This window comes from Pleurodeles waltl, chromosome 10 (assembly GCF_031143425.1).
Source record: "Pleurodeles waltl isolate 20211129_DDA chromosome 10, aPleWal1.hap1.20221129, whole genome shotgun sequence".
Taxonomy (NCBI): Eukaryota; Metazoa; Chordata; class Amphibia; order Caudata; family Salamandridae; genus Pleurodeles; species Pleurodeles waltl.
This window is the reverse complement of record NC_090449.1, coordinates 124,563,838-124,584,301: the sequence shown is the minus strand read 5'-3', so window position 1 is coordinate 124,584,301 and position 20,464 is coordinate 124,563,838.

The following is a 20,464-nucleotide window of genomic DNA, read 5'->3' as shown; positions in this document are numbered from 1 at the left end:
GGGTTTGCATCTGAAAAATTGATTTATATATCAAGTCCCGGATTACAAAGGATTATGACAAGAAAGGGCATGTAATTGCAATATCTTTTACCTCTGTCTATAAAAGATAACGAAGTCATCAGCTTGGACAGTGCAAGAAAAGTGGATATGATAGCCGCCGTGGCATTTTGCAGCTCCCTTTCTATGAATCCCCGAGCAGGTGGCAAATTTCACATCTTCATCGATCTGCATTGCCATAGAACCAGCACCACTGTTCCTTTTACTAATAATAGACTTTCATGTATTAAACCATTGAAACCCAACATCCATGACTTCAGCACTAGCTGCTTTCTGCTTCCTTACATGGCACTCTCCTGCACGCTACATTAAGGGCATTATGATATTGGCTCCTATCCAATCGCAAAGAATCAATTTTATGCCTATGATTATAAGTATGTCACTACACTTTGAAACTAAAAAAGATTGTGAAGGTGAAAGAGCAAGGGATGCTCAGATTAATAAATCACCATACAGATTTGGAGTGCCGTTTTGTTCACATGCTATGATCCAAAAATGTCAACGCAATTCTTATATGATCCAGCTTGTAAAATTGCCTTCTTTTCTGCATTTTTCGGGAACATTTTCCTTACTGCTGGTTGCACACTTAATAAAGGGATGTGCATGCAACAGTCAGTGTCACATATTTCAGAAGAAATACTTCTGAGCAAATCTGCTTGTGGGGAAAAAAGATAAAACATTGAAACTGAAGTCTGCATACTGTTAGCTGTAAAAGTGTGTGAAAAATTAACTTTGGATCTGCTATTGTGTAAAAAACATACTGTCACTACTCTGGGTGAAAGAATTCTTATAATATACACCCACCAATGTTAGTAGTTACTGACGCCAGCTCTCTGTGCAGAAGTCGAGGAGGAAGTCCTATTGGAGTTATACTGTGAGAGTAGTGTGGCATGCATCTTTAGAAGTGTTATTAGCTTTGAACTTGTTCTGCATTCACATTTTCCAAGCTTGACTCGGAGAACAGCGGTTATACCTTCACCATATTTGACTCAAGCAGGACCACCACATACAGAGTGGAAGAAGTGGTTGGAACTTTCTTCTGAACTGTTTGGAGGTTTTGGATGGTCGGCAAGGAAAAAGGCATTGTTACTAAGTGCACTGTTTTAAAAGGACAACACTTATTGAAGTACATAGCTGTTACTTTAGATGCAATTTATCAACCTATATCACTTGCGTACAAAGAAGTTAAAACAATACTTGAGACAAAGGGCCTCATTACGAGGCTATCAGTCCTGAGCCTCACAGTGGCGGTCAGGACCGCTGCTGCTGTGGCAGTCTGACCGCCACATTAAGACCTTGGCGGTCAGACCACCAGGATTCCGCCGTCTCTGCTGGGGACTGGTGATCCCAACGGGTTGCTGGAGGGTGGAAGTCGCAATCAGCCAGGGCGGCGTTGCATGCAGCGCCACCCTGCTGATCCACCTTGTTCTCCACAAGCCTTTTCATGCTGGTATTAACTTTATAAAAAGGATAGTGGGCAACAGGTGCAGGGGGCCACAGGGGGGCCCTGTAATTCCCATGCATTGGCAGACAGTGAACATTGCGAAGGTGCTGGTGCACCCTGCAGGCAACAGCATTGCCGCTAGGCTGATGGGCTGAAACCTCAGTAGTGGGAAACTTGTAATAAGTCTGTCGGGAGTTTGGCGGATGGGTGTTCTCATCCACCAAACACATAATTAGGCCCTGAGTTTGCAAATATGTTGAACATTGCAATGATATGATTCAAGTTTTATACAAAGCCACAGAGAGCAGGGTAATCTGTGGATGAAGGATTGGTTGGACTTAAAAAAAAAAAGTGTCCATAAAATTTATATTTGGAGCAATGTCTGATGAACTCGTAGGAAACCTATTCATAATGCAATGTAACAGAAAGATAATGCAATAAAGACTTCTGACATAGTCAAGGTGATTGAAGAATTATATATTTGTATGAAGGAAATCAGAAAAGAGAAGTAAAAAGTGTACATGTATTTACGTAAAACAATATTTTTAATTTGTGCCAAAATGCTGGCGGAGAAGACTGTCAAATTAGGAGTCTGGCAGTGGTGCACAGAAAAGACCTCCAAAGCACTGCCGGCACCACCAGGCAGGACAGACCGCCGCGGTCGAATGGAGGGACAAACAGTCCAGCGGAGACAATGTTTCCACCGGAAAGATTAGGAGGTTGCACAACGCCAGTGTGACCTCCGAGGTCCAACCACCACAGAGCACTAGGCTGAAACGAATAGTGTAAAGGGAGACACTCACCTTCAGGAAGCAAAACACGTCCAGAGCCGCCACGGAACCACAACTAGACTTCATCCCACTGCTCCTGCTCACAGAAAGGCAACGTAGACATCACCGACAAGGATGACAACAACCGTAAGTACACACATTCACCTGTTACATATGTGAAATGTTCAAATTTGTGCAGTTACATTACATACCATAGGGACGGGGGTGAAAAGGGCTGTACTCACACATAGCAGCATAGTGACACACGCACTCACATCCTGCATCACGGACACCCACACATACACATCACGCACACTGCAGCGCGCACACACACACAAACACACTACATGCCAATACCAGACATTTATACCCAGCAACACAGTACAGGCCCAGCCGCACAGATCCCCATTCAACATACAAACTTATGACAACAACATAACAACTGCACAAATACAAACATATGTCACACACTCACAACTAACACTGGCCACAAACACGACACACATAAAACACAATGTACAACCATGTGTGATGGAACACACACAGCACCATCCTACAACCCAGCAAACTACACACACACACACAGTACATCAAACCCATCATGCCATGCATAATATACGCAGCCTCAAACAGGCAAAACACACAAAGTGACACAGCACAACTTCAGACATATAACGCAACAAACATCAACATTTCAGATACATGCACGTACCTATCACACAACACACACCCTACCCCTAAGGGACAACAGCCCTTCACACAAACTCACATACTAAGCGAATGATACATGAAGCAGCAAGCAGCACACAACAAAATATTGGCACGCAACAAATGTCAGCCAGGAACAACTCAAACCTACCAAAGAAAATGCAGGACAAAGATGTAACCAGAAAACCAACATATTTTGTGCACAAAGATAAAAGCCCAAGGCCATTGGCCAGTCCATATATTCAAATGTGCTTTTGCCCCAAAGGCACTAAATGGTACCCAAACTTGACTCCTGACTGCCATGTAACCTCCACTGGTAGGCATCAAGGGGACCGGCAGGAATCTCAGGGAGTATTGTGTGGGGTAGAATAGGGGAGGGTTTGGGCTTGGGAGAGGTGAGTTTTGGCTTTGGTTTGGAAAGGGGGGCAACCATCTTGGGAGGGGTGGACCTCTTCTTGGTGGGGGGAGAGGCATGGGTGCTGACAGGGGCATAGGGGAGGCCTTGGAGGTGGAAGAGATGGCCTCGGTGAGGGAAACAGATCTTTTGGAGGTTTCAGGGGGGACGAGTAGGGAAAAGGTCAAGGTTGGAGAGGACCACTTTTTGACACGCGGGCCAGTCATCAGAAGGTGTGAAGGTGAGGGAGTGATTGTATGACATGTAGGAGTGGATGACTTGGGTGCATCTTTGTGGAAGGTGTGCTTGTGTTTGGTGGGTATCTGTTGGGTGGGTGAGTGAGGGTGTTTATGTGTCTTGGGCTGAGGGGGATGGAGGTGCTGGGAGATGCCATGGTGGGTGGGTGGTTGTCTGTTTGGGTGTTGACTACAGGTATGGTGGATGTGCTGCATGTAGGCATGTCAGTAGTTGTGGTGTCTGCGGGAGTGGTTACTGGGGTGGATGTCTGAGGGTCTGCTGGGGTGGTGTCTGTGGGTAGGATAGGTATGGTGGCTCGGTCAGTGAATGTTGCGGTGCTGACTGCAGGTGTGCCAGGTGTTGTGTCTTTGACGCTAGGGGTGGTGGGAGTGCCAGGGCAAGTTGTGACTGTTGCTGTGTCTGCAGATGGATGTTGTTTGTGTGCGTGCCAATGGTGTGTCTTGTGGGGCTTATGTTTGTCATCGCTACAATTGGATATAGAGGTGGATGCATGCCTGTCTGTTTGTATGCTTTGGCTGTGTCAGGGGAGGGGGGATTTGGACTGGGAAGAGTAAGGTGGAGGGGATGGTAGACAAGGGGTGACTGGCTGCTGTCAGTATGGAGGCCAGAGCCTGAAATGATCTCTGTGGGCCAGAGATTGCACCCTGAATGTCCTCCAGGAATGCATTGCTCTGTTGGATCTAGCTTGCCATTCCCTGGGTGGCATTCATGATGGCCGTCTGACCCACAGAGATGGACCTCAGGAGGTCAGTAGCCTCCTCACTGAGGGCAGCAGGGGGAAAAGAGGCTGGGGCAGAGGAGCCTGCGGCAAAGGAGACTCTCACTCTCTTGGATGAGCAGGCCAGCCAAATAGGAGGGGAGCTACAAGTAGGGCAGTGATAGAACTGTGGGTGGTGGACAAAGATGGTATAGGAGTGGTTCCCGATGGGTCCACCACCACTAGGGAGTGGCCACTGGAGGAGGACTCAGATGAAGATATAGCCGATCCGGTCTCCCCCGTGGGAGCCTAGCATCTGTCTGTGGTGAATTCACCACAGACAGATGTGACAAGCACATGTGATGCCAACATAACTGGTACAACAACCATGATGAAAGCCAACCGTCAGGTCACACTTACCAACCTACAAACAGGTGTATAAGAACTACTACAACAGCACCACATAAGTTTCTTTTCAATCGAGAAGGTTCCAAAAAACCCGGGCCTCATTTGTTGTAGCTACATGGTTACAGCAAGTACACATGATAATATCCAACAGTGAGGCATGAAACTTGTCTTCAAACATACTCATGATGTTGACCCAGTACTGTCTTTGCCATTGCTTTGGGTGAACAACCATTGCCAATTTATCATATCGACACAAGTATACCATGAACACGCTATGTGTCAAGTGTCTGCTATTAGGACATCAGCATGGTAATTACATTCTTACATCTGATACCAACATATGTGTCTCTGTGGAAGTGTAACATATGCACATTGGTAACTAACATGCATATTGTCAGCTCTGATGGGACATCACATGTCATAGCACATTCCTCACTTATCAAAGGGAAGTAACTTGCAACATGTGTGATGGACACCACTGCATCACATAATGCTGTGACACATCAGAAACCATTAGATACTGGAGATGACTTGCCCATACCTGACTTCAATTCACACAGACATACCCTCTGATAGATAGCAGAGGACAGAGAGCAAGAACCAACCTACCTTTCTACCATGGCATTAGGGAAGAGTGCTCTGTTGGTGGGAACTAACAACCACCAGGGTATTAAAAGCAGATCACTGGAAACCAAAAAAAGCTCTCATATGTGCTCCTTTCCGTGCTATAGGACTGAGGGGCCCCATAGTTGTGTATCATGTCTCAAAACAAAATTAATGTGCACACCTGTTCCGAATACATGACTCGTATACATCAATGTGATCACAGAAGATCTATTACACATTACTCTTACCACATTGTCAGAGCTTGAGTTCCTTACTCAATCATCTGTTAAAGGGGCAAATATGTCTTTGGTATGTACTTCCCCCATTGTGGCTGCTGTGCTGCCTTCAAACACCCATGTATTTGCCAACCACAGAGGGTAACCCTAATTAGCCCCAAAGGGGTTTGGGTCTATCTAATTACAAAAAACAACACCCCTAGGTACAAACTAAAAAGAAAAACACTTTAAACATACATACACACCATTACCCTTCAATTATCTCAAAAACAATTTATTACAAATTACCACATAAATATCTTTTAAATACAATTCATAACCCCCATCCTATCATAGAAAAAAGAGAGAGAGAAAAACCAGTGTAAAAGATATAAAGTGCTCGTGTTCTTATAGTAAAGAAAGAGAAATGATCCCTCAAACCATTCCAGATATGATTCTTAAAAATATTTACACTTAAAAAAAAGAAGCCTGTTGGTTAATCCTTTAACCACATTTAATCATCATATCAATTCTTTTAAAAAAATAGAGTCCTATCCTCCATTCTCAATTCTCTCCAAGAAAATCCAACCAATCCAGGCATGAGCAATACCGTCGACGTTTTGACCCCCTCACGCTCCTGGGCCAGATAACTGCTCCATAAGGGTCTTCATCAGGACTGATAGATAGGGGCCTTCAAACACCCATCCATCTCAGGGTAGGTAACTGCCAAAATGCGGTCCATTAGGGGGTCATGGTCCGACGAGCACCCTGTCCTCGTTAGGAGGACATCCCCAGCTGGGCTGCGGTCTTCCAGGCCCAGTGTCTCAGGTCTTCCTACCTCTTCCAACAGTGGGTGTACCGTCGGCTGTTGGCCCCCAGGGTCCGCACCTTCTTGGCAATGGCACACCAAATCCCCTTCTTTTGATGGACGTTGACCTGCATGGATGACATATACAAGATAGAAAATCATGTTCACAAGTACCACACAAAAACAGGCAGAGTTAATGACAAGTCAGTTCAACAAGTCAAACACAGACATTGGGCAGAGGCTGAAGTCGAGGAACCTCAGTAGCGGGGCATGATATGTAACTATTGCAGGCTGTACATGGATACAGGGTGTGGCTACAGGCTCATACTTGCAGTGCTGAAGGTATACAAAGACAGTCCAGATGACAATATTTCAATAAAGTGGCTATTGAATGCCAACTTTCTCTGCAGGTCGAGCACACAAAATCACCACAAACTACCGTGTCCCAAGAGGTTAGATGCATCAGAATACTTCATGCATCCCATAGCCTATTAGCAATGATGTTGTTGAGCGTAGCTTAAGACCACAGAGTGTCATCAATTGGCTTCAGTACAACAGTACACAATGCCAGATGTGGCCACAGATATATGTGCAGATACAGTGAGGGCACATGTTTGTTTAGAAACTGGCAACCAACATGCATCAACACCTCCTGCTGTCATTTTAGCACATATGTCCACACATCAAGCACAGCAGATGATGAGATTTACCTGGTGATGGCTGGCATTACACCTCAGCTACCCATGTGCAATAGTCAAAAGGTGGGTCAGGGATTACTAATTACACACTCTCCACAATGTCTCAAAACTCCACACCTGTCTCCTCACATAGTGACCTGCCCAGGAACTCAATCATTTAAGCACACTGATAGTATCTACAGGGCTTTAAGGACATATTCTCACATATTGCCCATAAGCATAGGCTAAACAAATCAAAGTTTAGTCGACCTACAGAAACATATGTGTATATGCTGCTTTTACCTGCTCCTCTGGTGCACCATAGAGCTGTTCATACAGGGGTAGGACCTCCTCCAAAAGCTTCTCCATTTCTTCTGTTAGGAAGGCAGGGGACGTATCGCCTGTTGGGCGTAGCATGATTGTTCCCAGAGGCAGTACACAACAGCTCAAGTTGTGGCGGTCTCGCTGGCCGCAGTGTCAGGAGAAAATTGAGAGATTCATCAGGAGATGGCGGTCACGGCTGCCATGTACACGACCATTACTGCCGGCTGACACTGCCTTTGGGTAAGACCGCCACAGGGAACAATGTGTTTCAATAGCAATGTCCACAGCGTTGGCATCTGCCTACCCCCATGACAACTTCCGCAGGCGGTCGCGGTCGTTTCCTATTGTCCAGTATGATATGTCAGGCAGTCGCCATTTTAAAGCCCTTAGATGGTAGAAAAGTTAACTTCATGATGCGTCACAAGTTGGGAAACCTATCTACTGCATTATATCAAGTGCTGGCATTGACCAAACATGTATGAATGTCCAGAATGAAGGGACATGTTGTTTTGTTGTCTAGCTAAAAATCAGGAATCTTCTGTTGCACAGTCAGCACCCTCTTGTCAATGGGCAAGATAGTTTTTGTGGCTTCTTAATGAAATGCCTAGTTAGACGTCAGTATCACAGAGACTTAGGTACGTTTGCATTTCCATGTCATAATTGAGGCCAGAGGATGACATATCACTGATATGCAATTATTACCATTGGTCTGTGCTGTGAACCATGTTTCAAATGTATCATATGGCATGTCACATCATTATATGAGACATATGTATTGACACAATGGACACAATGAGAGATAGACGTACCTCCTTATTTTCTCTCACATAGTTACCCTGGAATGAGAATGGCCAGACAACCTCCAGTGTACCGTCTACTAGCAGACCTGCTGACCATGGAGGATCGACATGTGATTCAGATCTACAGACTCAATAGGCAGAAAATCATGGATCTCTGTCGTCAGCTGGTGCCAGATCTGATGCCTGCCATTTGTCATCCTAATGGCATACCACCCATTGTACAAGTGCTTTCCAAAATACAGTGGCCCTGGCTTCAGGGATGTCCCAGCCTGTGTTCAGTCTGGTCTTGAAGGCTGAACTGTTTGCATTGTTGAAACACCTGAACAGCTACATCCTATTTCCACAACGTGAGGATTTGACCCGTGTGAGGACTGATTTTTATGGTTTGGCACATATCCCACATGTAGTGAGAGCCATTGATGGTACCCATATAACCTTGGTTCCCCCACATGGCAATAAACAGGTCTATCGGAAAAGGAAGAACTTCCATTCCATAAATGTCCAAGCAGCCTGTTTAGCAGCCCTCTACATTTCCCAAGTATCTGTACGATACCCAGTTTCAGTCCATGATGCTTTCATCATGCGGAATAGCGCTATCCTACAGCTGATGACACAACTGTACCCAGAGAGGGCCTGGTTGCTTGGTATGTTACATATGTCATTTGTGTTAGTGTGTCTGCTGCAAAAATGTTATGATGCCCTAGACTAATGGTTGCACACATGTAACAATTACTTACAGGGGACTCTGGCTACCCAAACTGACCCTGGTTGTTGACACCAATGAAGGTACCCAACCACGCCAGGGGAAGTACGCTTTAAAGAGGCCCAAGGAAGGACACAGCGTGTCGTGGTGTTGACTTTTGGGCTCCTGAAGGCAAGATTCCGTAGAATTTATAAGTCTGGTAGAGCCCTCCTCACCTCACCCACCAAAGTGTGTCAAATCATTGTGGCCTGCTGCATTCTCCACAACCTCGCCCTGAGGCGTCACATCGCTTAGATCCCAGATGAGGGGGAGCCAGTAGTTCCACTGAGTCAGAATGCAGAAATGCCAATTGAGGATGACAATGATAAGGATGAAGGAGACATCAAGGCAGAGCTCATCAATCAGTACTTTACCTGAGTGTAAGTATGTGATGGTCTGTAATGAGACTGACTCAGTGGGGTAGTGTGGAGGTCAGGAATGTTTGAGAAGGGTCTTTGTTTAACCATCAGACAGTTTATTTGTTGCCTAGCAGTAAACAGCTCAGCGTTTCAGGCAAATTAGGACATGGAGTTGTGTTTCGGGTGATAATTTCCTTTGTTAGGGGCAGTCACAATGCATATTCTGAGGGACCAGTGTATGTGGAACATGTATTTCTAGGTCATGTTTGCCTTTACCTGCCTAATTTCCTTGTACACCACTATTTCCTTCTAGATCTCTTTGCAATGCCATCCTCATGTGCACATTTCTGATTTGTGTCACCGGCAGGTGGGTTTAGCTGGTCTGACTTGTGAAGTGGACATGGATTGATCTAGGTACTCTGTGACGTAATTTTGGTGGTGTATGGGTCCAATGCCCAGGCTGTCAGGACAGTGGGATGACAGTGTTGTGTTCTACACAACAGACCTGTTTGCCATGTTATCTGGGTCCAATAGTGTCATGTGTCTGATCATGTTTCTTTGAAACATGTCTTCCTGTGCAATCCATTCACTCAATCTTCTCTTTGTTTTGGTAATGATACTATTTGCCTTCTATGTAGCTGTCACTGTGTTACCTCATTGCAGGCCACAGTGCATGTGTATCAACACTGACATAGGTGAATAGCATGCTTACAGATACCTGACCATGGTAAGTGGAAGGTTCCCTGACTAGAGACAGTTGTGCTGACCTCTGTCTGTATTTTGGGGTACGTTCATTTGGTAGGCATGGTATTAGCACTTGGTAGGGGTTTAGCTGATGACAATTTCCACCAATCTGTTTGCCTATTTGGATGGACAAAGTCTAACATGTGCCTTACTTCATTGGTCTATGGGATGTTTGTTACTGACGCCTATGCAGATGCATAAAGATGTAGAGACTTACTTTACTATGAGATCCCTGACATTTGGTCAGTGTTAGTCTTGGTATCCTTGGCGTGGTCTCCCCTGAGGCCTCTGCTTTCCAAGTTGTTGATGTGTGCTGGACTCTGTTTTTGCTGTTTTTGATACTCTTGGCACTTTACCACTGCAAACCAGTGCTAAAGTGCAAGTGCTCCTATGTAAAATGTATGTATAAATTGGCTTATCCATGATTAGCCTATTTGATTTACTAGTAAGTCCCTAGTAAAGTGCACTAGAGGTGGTCAGGGCCTGTAAATCAAATGTTACTAGTGGACCTGCGGCACTGGTTGTGCCACCCACATTAGTAGCCCTGTAAACATGGCTCAGACCTGCCACTGCAGTGTCTGAGTGTGCAGTTTTAAACTGCCAATTCGACTTGGCAAGTGTGCCCACTTGCTAGGCCTAAACCTTCCCTTTTCATACGTGTAAGGCACACCTAAGGTAGGCCCTAGATAGCCAAATGGGCAGGGTGCAGTGTATGTTAAAGGTGGGACACGTACTGATGTGTGTTACATGTCCTAAGAGTGAAATACTGCTAAATTCAGTCTTCACTGTTGTAAGGCCTATCTCTCTCATAGTTTAACATGGGAGCTGCCTTTAAATATTATTAAAGTGCAGATTCCCTTTGAGAGCAGATAGAAATATGGAGTTTGGGGTCTCTGAACTTACAATTTAAAAATACTCCTTTTAGTGAAGTTGGTTTTTAGATTGTTAGTGTGAAAATGCCACTTTTATAAAGTAGGCATTTTCGTGCTAAAACCATTCTGTGACTCTGCCTGTTTGTGGATTGCCTGTCTGGGTCAGTTCGACAGCTGGGCCATTTGTGAATCCCCTTCAGACAGTGAGAAAAAGGGAGCTGGGGTGTAGCCTGCATATCCTGATGAGCCCTCTGTGCTAGAGTGGGGGAGGAGTGGTCACTCACACCTGAATGGGCTGTGCATGCCCTCTCACAATGCAATCTCCAACTCCCTGGTGTGTGTCTGGGCCTGGCCTGGGCAAGGCAGGATCTCGTGAACAACAGGACTTTCCTTTGAAGTAGGCCTACTTCAAAGGCAGAAAGGGGTATAAGTATTGGACCCAAAATCCCTAAAAATTAGATCACTTCTGGAACCAAGAGGAGTCTCTGCCAAGGAGAAGAGCTGAAAGTTCTGAGGAGTGATGCCGCTGCCTGTGACTGTGCTTTGTTGGGGTATCCTGCAGTTGCTGCTTCTGCCTGTGAAAGTGGACAAAGACTGGACTTTGTGGTATATTCCTGCTTGTGAAGAATCTCCAAGGGCTTGAGTAGAGCTTGCCTCCTGTTTTGAAGTCTCAGGGCCATCAAAGACTTCCTCTGCTAACATCTAGACTCTCTGCTGAGACTCCTGCCCTGCCAAGGGGTGTCCTATCCAGTCCCTGGGCCCTTGAAAGGTGAAGTTGGCAGACAAGAGCTGAAAATCCACGCACAGAATGTTGTGCAGGGAAATTGCAACGCAGCTGATAAACGTTGCACTGCCAGCTTTGTGGCTAAAATCCTCCCCCACAACTAACAACATGGGAGGAGCAGGTCTTGGCGGATCCGCATCATGAGGGCCTCGCAGGAGTAGCTGGAGGAATGGACTCTGGTAAGTCAAAGCTTTACTATTACATCCCCCACCCTACCTGCATGCTATCACATACCCCCACCCTCACCCCCAGCACCCCTACTCCTCACAAATGTCCCAACATCACAAACCACCCATCCCAACACCAAGCCCTGCATGCAACAACAAAGCATGGACACACATCACCAAAGCATGCCCACTGCACATACCCATACACCCCCCTAAACCATCATCACACAAGCTCACACACAGGAATGCTAGCACTGGGGTACACGGTCACCCACCCATTGCACACCATTACACACACAGGTGTAATAAACATCCTTTTATACCCCTGCAGGACCCCTACCCAACGTCACCGGACAGGAGGGTCCACACATGTCCACACCACCAACAGAAAAGGCCCACAGTGATGACAGCACCTCTGTCCAACTGGATCTAGAGGACCAGCCCGGACCATCGGGGACCTCTGGACAGTCAGTTCCCCTCACACAGGCAAAGGCCACCACAGACCTTCCCCCCTCTGGAAACACCAGCACAGCACCCACTCAGCGGTCCCATACCTCCATCCCCAGGACACGTCTATCAGCTGTGTGTCCATCACTACAGGGAACCCAGGATAACCCACCACCCCAACAACAACAGGGACCTGGGGGCAGTGGTAGTGGGCACACGGTCCAGGGGACGGAGGCACTGGAACACAGGGGAACTGGGAGGGCTGTTGTGCGACAGGGGGCGGACAGGCCAAGGGAACCCACTCTCCACGAGGCCCTCTCCTCCATCATGGGAGCCTACCACCACTCCCAGGAGACGATGGCAACGGTACTGGCCAAGTATCAGGAGACCCAGCGCATGCAGGAGGAACAGTATATGGGCTTCAGGGAGGAACTCAGAACCATCAGCTCCACCCTTGGCACCATCGTAGGGGGGCTGAAGGAAGTACTCAACACCAGGAGGGACACTGTGGCACAACAAAGGGTGCCTGACACTAGCCTGGACGATGAACTGCCCACCACCTCCGCCGGCGCTAGTGGACAGGACGCCCCGCCACAGGCCCACCACACCAGCACCCCAACCCCTGCAGTGGGAGAACCACCCCGCAAACGGTCCCTGAGATCCAGGACAAAGACAGAGAATGATGCCAAGACCCCCGCCAAGAAATGAGACCACCCTGATTGTCATCCTTTTGTCCCACTTTGTCACCCTGTCCATCCTCAAACTGCCCCAGCTCCACTTCCTATGCTCATTTGTGCAATGCACCTGTGAGACTAATAGACTGGACTCTGCCATGGACATTCCTCCGCCATCACCCCTCACCATTTCACTACTCCCTCCAATTTTGAGCATTTAAATAAACACACCTAAAGTACAAAATGATCTGGAGTCTGTCTGTGATTTCGAAATAGTGTACTAGCAATTACAGTGACAAAATGTTTTTTAAAATAGTAATGTCAACATACCTATGTCACACAGCTCTAGTCCATGAGGAATCTAAGCAGATGTCACATAGTGGGACCCAAATCTGTGAAACCGTAAGGGAAAGTGACAACTCAGTGACCATACACTGGGTGAAAAAGACAGACAGTAGAGAGGTAGTAGTGTTTAAGTACATGTAGTAGGCAGGTTTGTATTCTTACCTGTGTCTCACTGGAAATATTGCAGGATCACTGAGTCCCTGTTGTGCATGTCTTCTTCCTCTGCTTCCTCCTCATCACTGTCCACAGGCTCCACAGCTGTAATAACACCTCCATCTGGACCATCCTCCTGCAGAAAAGGCACCTGGCGTCGCAAAGCCAAGTTGTGAAACATACAGCATGCCACGATGATCTGGCACACCTTCTTTGGTGAGTAGAATAGGGATCCACCTGTCATATGGAGGCACCGGAACCTGGCCTTCAGGAGGCCAAAGGTCCGCTCAATCACCTGCCTAGTTCGCCCATGGGCCTCATTGTAGCATTCCTCTGCCCTGGTCCTGGGATTCCTCACTGGGGTCAGTAACCATGACAGATTGGGGTAACCAGAGTCACCTGCAAATGGTGAGGGGCAACTGTTAGACACACACTAACCTGGAGGGATAACCCCAGACCCAGACAACCACTCCCACTGACTTGCTTCCAGGTGCTCACCTAATAGCCACACACGGTGCCTCTGGAGTTGACCCATCATATAAGGGATGCTGCTATTCCGCAGGATGTAGGCGTCATGCACTGAGCCAGGGAACATGGCATTCACATGGGAGATGTACTGGTCTGCCAAAAATACCATCTGTACATTCATAGAATGATAACTCTTCCAGTTTGTGTACACCTGTTCACTCCTGTGGGAGGGGGGGGGGACCAAAGCCACATGTGTCCCATCAATGGCACTTATGATGTTGGGGGTATGTCCCTCGGCATAGAAATCACCTTTCACTGTAGGCAAATCCTCCAACTGAGGGAAAACAATGTAGCTCTGCATGTGTTTCAGTAGGGCAGACAACACTCTGGACAATACGTTGGAAAACATAGGCTGGGGCATCCCTGATGCCATGGCCACAGTTGTTTGAAAAGAGCCACTTGCAAGGAAATGGAGCACTGACAGCACCTGCACTTGAGGGGGGATTCCTGTGGGATGGCGGATTGCTGACATCAGGTCTGGCTCCAACTGGGTACACAGTTCCTGGATTGTGGCACGGTCAAGCCTGTAGGTGATTATCAAATGTCGCTCCTCCACTGTCGACAGTTCCACCAACGTTCGGTACACCGGAGGATGCCGCCATCTCCTCACTTGTCCCAGCGGACGGTGCCTATGAAGGACAACAGAAAGCACAGAGTCAAACAACTCAGAGGTACGTACCCACAGTTTACCCAGAAGACCAATCATACACAAAAGGTGGCCTGTATATGTGTTGAGTCTAGGCCTAGGTATGTGTGACGCAGTTGAAAATGAAGCTGTGTGGGCCCCTGAAATGGCTGCTGCCTGACCTCTGAAGTGGGACAATGGGATGTGAGGTAACTGCGCTGGCTTTGTACACCGTCACGGTAGGCGCTCGAAGACCACGGCGCAATGCTGCATTGGTTAACATTGGACCCTATGGGTCCCAGGAGCCAATGACGATGTATGCCGGCGGTGACTGTACGCACCGCCGCAGACATGACCGCCATTTTCTATCTGTTCAATCACTCGATACCTGATCTTTGACAGGAGAGGACCTACACTGCAAGTGCTGCTGTGACCTCGGTCTGGAAGAGACAATGGCTTGTGTGTCTGGGGAAAGGGCCCCTGCCTTCACATCGGAGGAGTTGGAGAAGCTCATTGATGGGGTCCTCCCCCAGTACACGCTACTCTACGGTCCTCCAGACAAACAGGTAAGTACGCAGGGAGCATGTTGTATGGGCTATGCCTGTGTGGAGAGGGCTGGATGTAAGAAGGAAGGGGGCAGAGTGCTGCGTGCATGAAAGACGGTGAATGCATGTGCCACATGGCAAGGGTAGGGATGGGGGCCACTCACTTTGACGGTGCAGTTGGTAATGACTTCTCTTCTTCCCCTGTACATTTCATGTAGGTCAGTGCCCACCAGAAGAAAGATATTTGGCGTGGAACCGCCAAGGATGTCTGGACCCTGGGGGTCTACCACAGACGGAGCACCCACTGCCGGAAAAGATGGGAGGACATTCGCCGCTGGACAAAGAAGACGGCGGAGGCTCAGCTGGGGATGGCCTCCCAACGTGGGAGGGGTGCCCGTCGCACCATGACCCCTCTGATGTTCAGGATCCTGGTGGTAGCCTACCCGGAGTTGGATGGGCGCTTTAGGGCATCACAGCAGACACAAGGGGGTGAGTACACTCTCATTCTGCTGACTTTGCGCGAAGTGGAGTTGTCTGGGTGGGGGAGGAGGGCTGTGGGTTTCCCTAGGCCAGGGCGAGTTCCGTAGGCTAGGCCCCTCCATAAGGCAGGCCCTGTGGCACCCCACCCCACCTCTGTAGAGTGCCAAGTACAGCTATTCATGCCCCTGTGTCATCTATGTGTGCAGATGTCGTCCATAGCCTTGTAGGCCATTTCCCAGGAATTGAAATGTGGAGCCCAAGAGCGCGGCGTAGTGCAGGGGGCTTCTGTGTCTGTCTTGTCTGCCAATGGTAGTGGTAATCCATGCACTCAACATGTCTTTCTTCTGCCACCCCCCCCTTTTTGTGGTCTTCCTGTTCTTGTGTGCATTAGCATCATCAGGTAGAGGAGCAGTGGCACCGGAGCACGAGGGAGCTGCATCCCACATGGCCCTGGAGGGCGAGACTACGGACTCGGAATTCACCAGTGGGACGGAGGGCGAGGGGAGCTCCACGGCTGGGACAGGAGCTGAGACCAGCGACACGGACTCGTCCTCTGATGGGAGCTCCCTTGTGGTGGCGGCAACATCGGTGGCCCCCGCATCTACAGATACAGCCGCCAACCCCCCTACCAGCACCGCCCTCCCAGCAGCCCCTCAGCCTTCGCCCCGTGCCCGCTCACCCAGGAGGGTGGGCATCACCTTCGCCCCAGGCACCTCAGGCCTGCCCCAGTCACCCCTGCTGCCCTCAATGAAGAGGCCATTGACCTCCTCAGGTCACTCACTGTTGGGCAGTCTACCATTTTGAATGCCATCCAGGGTGTAGAAAGGCAGTTGCAACAAACTAATGCATTCCTGGAGGGCATTCATTGTGGTCAGGCGGCCCTTCACCAAGCCTTTCAAACTCTGGCCTCAGCACTGATGGCAGCCATTGTCCCCGTCTCTAGCCTCCCCCTTCCAACTTCCTCCACCCAGACCCAATCCCCTGTACCTCTGCCTATCCCAAGCACACCATCAGACCAGCCTGCACACACCTCACCACACAAGGGAAGCTCAGGCAAACATAAGCACCACAGACCACACAGGCACTCACGCAAGCAACACACACATGCAGACACACCAACATCCACTGCTTCCACTGTGTCCCCCTCCTTGTCGTCTCCCTCCTCCCTCCCAGTCTCGTCTACACTCACACCTGCATGCATTACCTCTACAGCCACTACGTCCCTCACCAGCACACCCACCAGCACACCCCGCTCATGTGCAGTCACCACCCCCACTACCATTCACACGTCCCCTGTGTCCTCTCCCAGTGAGTCTGTGATGCCCCCTCCTAAGATACACAAACGCAGGCACACACCCACCCAACAGCCATCCACCTCACAGCAGCCTCTAGCGCATGCACCTGCACCCAAAGTCACCAAACGTACACCTCCTACTACCACCACCTCTTCCTCCACTCCCAAACCCCCTCCAGCTACCCGTCCCAGTGTGTCCAAAAGAATGTTCCTGTCCAGCCTTGACCTTTTTCCCACACCTCCCCCACCCCGTCCATCTCATAGGTCCCGAAGTAGCACCACAGCCACAACATCTCCGGGACCAGTGGTGCCTGTAGTCACAGGTATGTGGAGTGCACCGGCCACCAGGAATGCCAGTGTGGCACGGAGTCACAGCACAGCCAGTCCCCCACCTGTGAAGCATCAGAAGTTGGCCAGTGCCCGGCGGGAGAGGGGGAAGACTCCAGCCACCAAAGCCGCTCCCAGGGGTCCCATTGGGAGTGTGGAGTCAGCTGTGACACCTTCCAAGGTGGGGAAGGGCCACAAGAAACCCGGCAAGTCTGGGAAGGGCTGCACGGCGGAGAAGACCGCCATCATCCCCGCTGCCCAGGAGGCCACCGCCAGCCCCAGCCCAGCTGCCCAGGAGACCACTGCCAGTCCCAGCCCAGCTGCCCAGGAGGCCACCGCCAGCCCCAGCCCAGCTGCCCAGGAGGCCATAGCCAGCCCCAGCCCTGCTGATCCATGAAGGACCGCCAGCACAAGCCCCGCTGGCCCATGAAGGACCGCCAGTACAAGCCCCGCTGGGCCATGAAGGACCTCCAGCACAAGCCCCGCTGGCCTATGAAGGACCGCCATCACAAGCCCCGCTGGCCCATGAAGGACCGCCAACTCAAGCACCGCTGGGCCATGAAGGACCGCCAGCACAAGCCCCGCTGGCCCATGAACGACCGCCAACTCAAGCACCGCTGAACAGGGCACCGCCAACTCAAGCACCGCTGAACAGGGCACCGCCAAATCAAGCACCGCTGAACAGGGCACCGCCAACTCAAGAACCGCTGAACAGGGCACCACCAAATCAAGCACCGCTAGCTCATGAGCCGCAGGGGCACTGACGCAACTGGGTCAGTCACGGGGTGAGTGATGCACTCTGGGCACCAGTCCCTCTCCAGAACCAGTGGAGACATCCATCCACTACCTCTGTCCTTCACAGGATGAAGCACTCTGGGCACCAGTCCCCCTCCAGAACCAGTGGAGACATCCATCCACTACCTCTGTCCTTCACAGGATGAAGCACTCTGGGCACCAGTCCCCCTCCAGAACCAGTGGAGACTGTTATCCACTTGTGAGACTGTGGATTTGCACTCCCCAGGATGTTGCAATGGGCAACCCACCTACTGTAGAGATTTGAGAGACTGTGGCTTTGCACTCCCCAGGATGTAACAGTGGGCAACCCACCCACTGTAGAGACTTGAGAGACTGTGGCTTTGCACTCCCCAGGATTGAACAGTGGGCAACCCACCCACTGTAGAGACTTGAGAGACTGTGGCTTTGCACTCCCCAGGATTGAACAGTGGGCAACCCACCCACTGTAGAGACTTGAGAGACTGTGGCTTTGCACTCCCCAGGATTGAACAGTGGGCAAACCACCTACTGTAGAGACTTGAGAGACTGTGGCTTTGCACTCCCCAGGATGGAACAGTGGGCATGTGGCCCCCTCGTGGATTTGGCGTCGTGCACTCAAGCGGCTGAGGTGCCCCCCCTTTCCCTCCCCCTGAGGTGCCTGTTTTCTTGGTATCTGATGCCCCTGCAGTGTTCTCTCCGTCATGGTCGGGGATCTTGTATGGGCCTCGCCCATACCGTGTGGTCCCAGTGTTCCACGGACTTTCTTTGTGCAGTACCTGGACTTCTATGCCTGGTATATATTTTGTACATGGTGTATATATATATATATATATCTTTGGTCTTTGCATTCTTCCGGGAGCGGTTTGGGGGGTGTAACTGTGATGTATTGATATGCATTAGTGTGTGTGTTGTAGTGGGTGAGGGTGGGGGTGGGGGTGGGTGTGTTGCGTGTGTGTGTCCCTGTTTTTTGCCTCCCCTCTCCCCTGTGTCGTAGGTGCAGTACTCACCATGGTCTTCGCCTCCGGCGTTCGTGCTCCTGGTAGAGGAGCAGGAAGACTATTGCAGGTAGGATTTGGAGTTCCGGTTCCATGGTGTCCTCGTTCCTCGTGGAGTGTGTAGAGGTGAGCGTTTTCCCTTTGAAATTCCTGTTTACGACGTGTTTTTATCCGCGGTGTATCCGCCCCGGAAAAGGTAGCGGATTGGCCTGTCATAATAGTGTGGGCGGTACATTGTCTCCCGCCTGTCTGTTGGCGGTGACCGCCGCGCTGTTTGTACCGCTGTGGCGGTCGGAGTGTTAAAGTGGCTGTCTTTGTTGGCGGTTTCCGCCACGGTCGTAATTGCTATTTTTTTACCGCCGGCCTGTTGGCGGTCTTACCGCCGCTTTAACACCGTCCGCCAGGGTTGTAATGACCACCTTATTCTTTTAAAAATTCAAATTTTAACTTGTGTATGTTGTATTTTTGTCATTTTAGTCTTGTTTGGTTTAGATAAATATTGCCTATTTTTCTAAAGTGGTTTGGTGTCCATTTTGTAGTGTTTTCACTGTATTACTTTGTGTGTTGGTACAAATACTTTACACATTGCTTTTGAGTTAAGCCTGCCTGCTCGTGCCAACCAACCAAGGGAGTGAGTGGGGTTAACCATGTGTGTTTCTCCTTTGACCTGACTAGAGTGAGGGTCCTTGCTTGGACAGGGGCTACCCTGACTCCCAGTCAAAGACCCCATTTCAAACAGTCCGCCTATGTGCAGCACAGTGCAACAAATGTGATTGATGATTCTCCACTTGTGTCATTGTGTTTGTATTTAACCCAGGCATGAAAGTACCAGTGACATGTCCATATTCACATTACCTTCACATGAGCCATTCATGTGCATGCAAAACATTTAAGAGTTCACTGTTCAGCATAGATGACAAATAGCTCTCAAACAAAGTTTGTGTTTTAGCTGTGTTTATTTACATATGCGTGGGACATAAAGATGATTTTGAGTAAAAAAATAAGCTTAAGGCAGTGAAGGTTTCAGTCATGGTGAATGTTCTCAAGAGGGTAGCTGCCAGAACATTTGAAGTCCCAAGTCCAGTGTCCTTCTATCCCTGTTAATTTGACAGTGGTTGCAGAAGAGTCAACAGGGTGCGTCTGTGGCATACAAAGGGAACCAGCCATTGGAGGATCACTTCCTGGCAGTGATTGCAGTCTTGGCATCTGCACCTCCTGGTTGTTTGGGTGGACCTCCACGCTTGCAGGGAGTTCCTCAGCTATAGAGGCAGGCATGTCTGAGACATCTCCTTGCCCTGGCAGAGCCTCCATTCCACTGGCTGCCACAGATGTTGAAGCGGCAGGTGTTATTTGGCCAATAGAAGGGGTCTGATGTTGTGGACAAACCCTGCTCAGGGTGGTGTTGATATCTCTCAGCACCCCAGTTAGGGAGACCATGTAGGC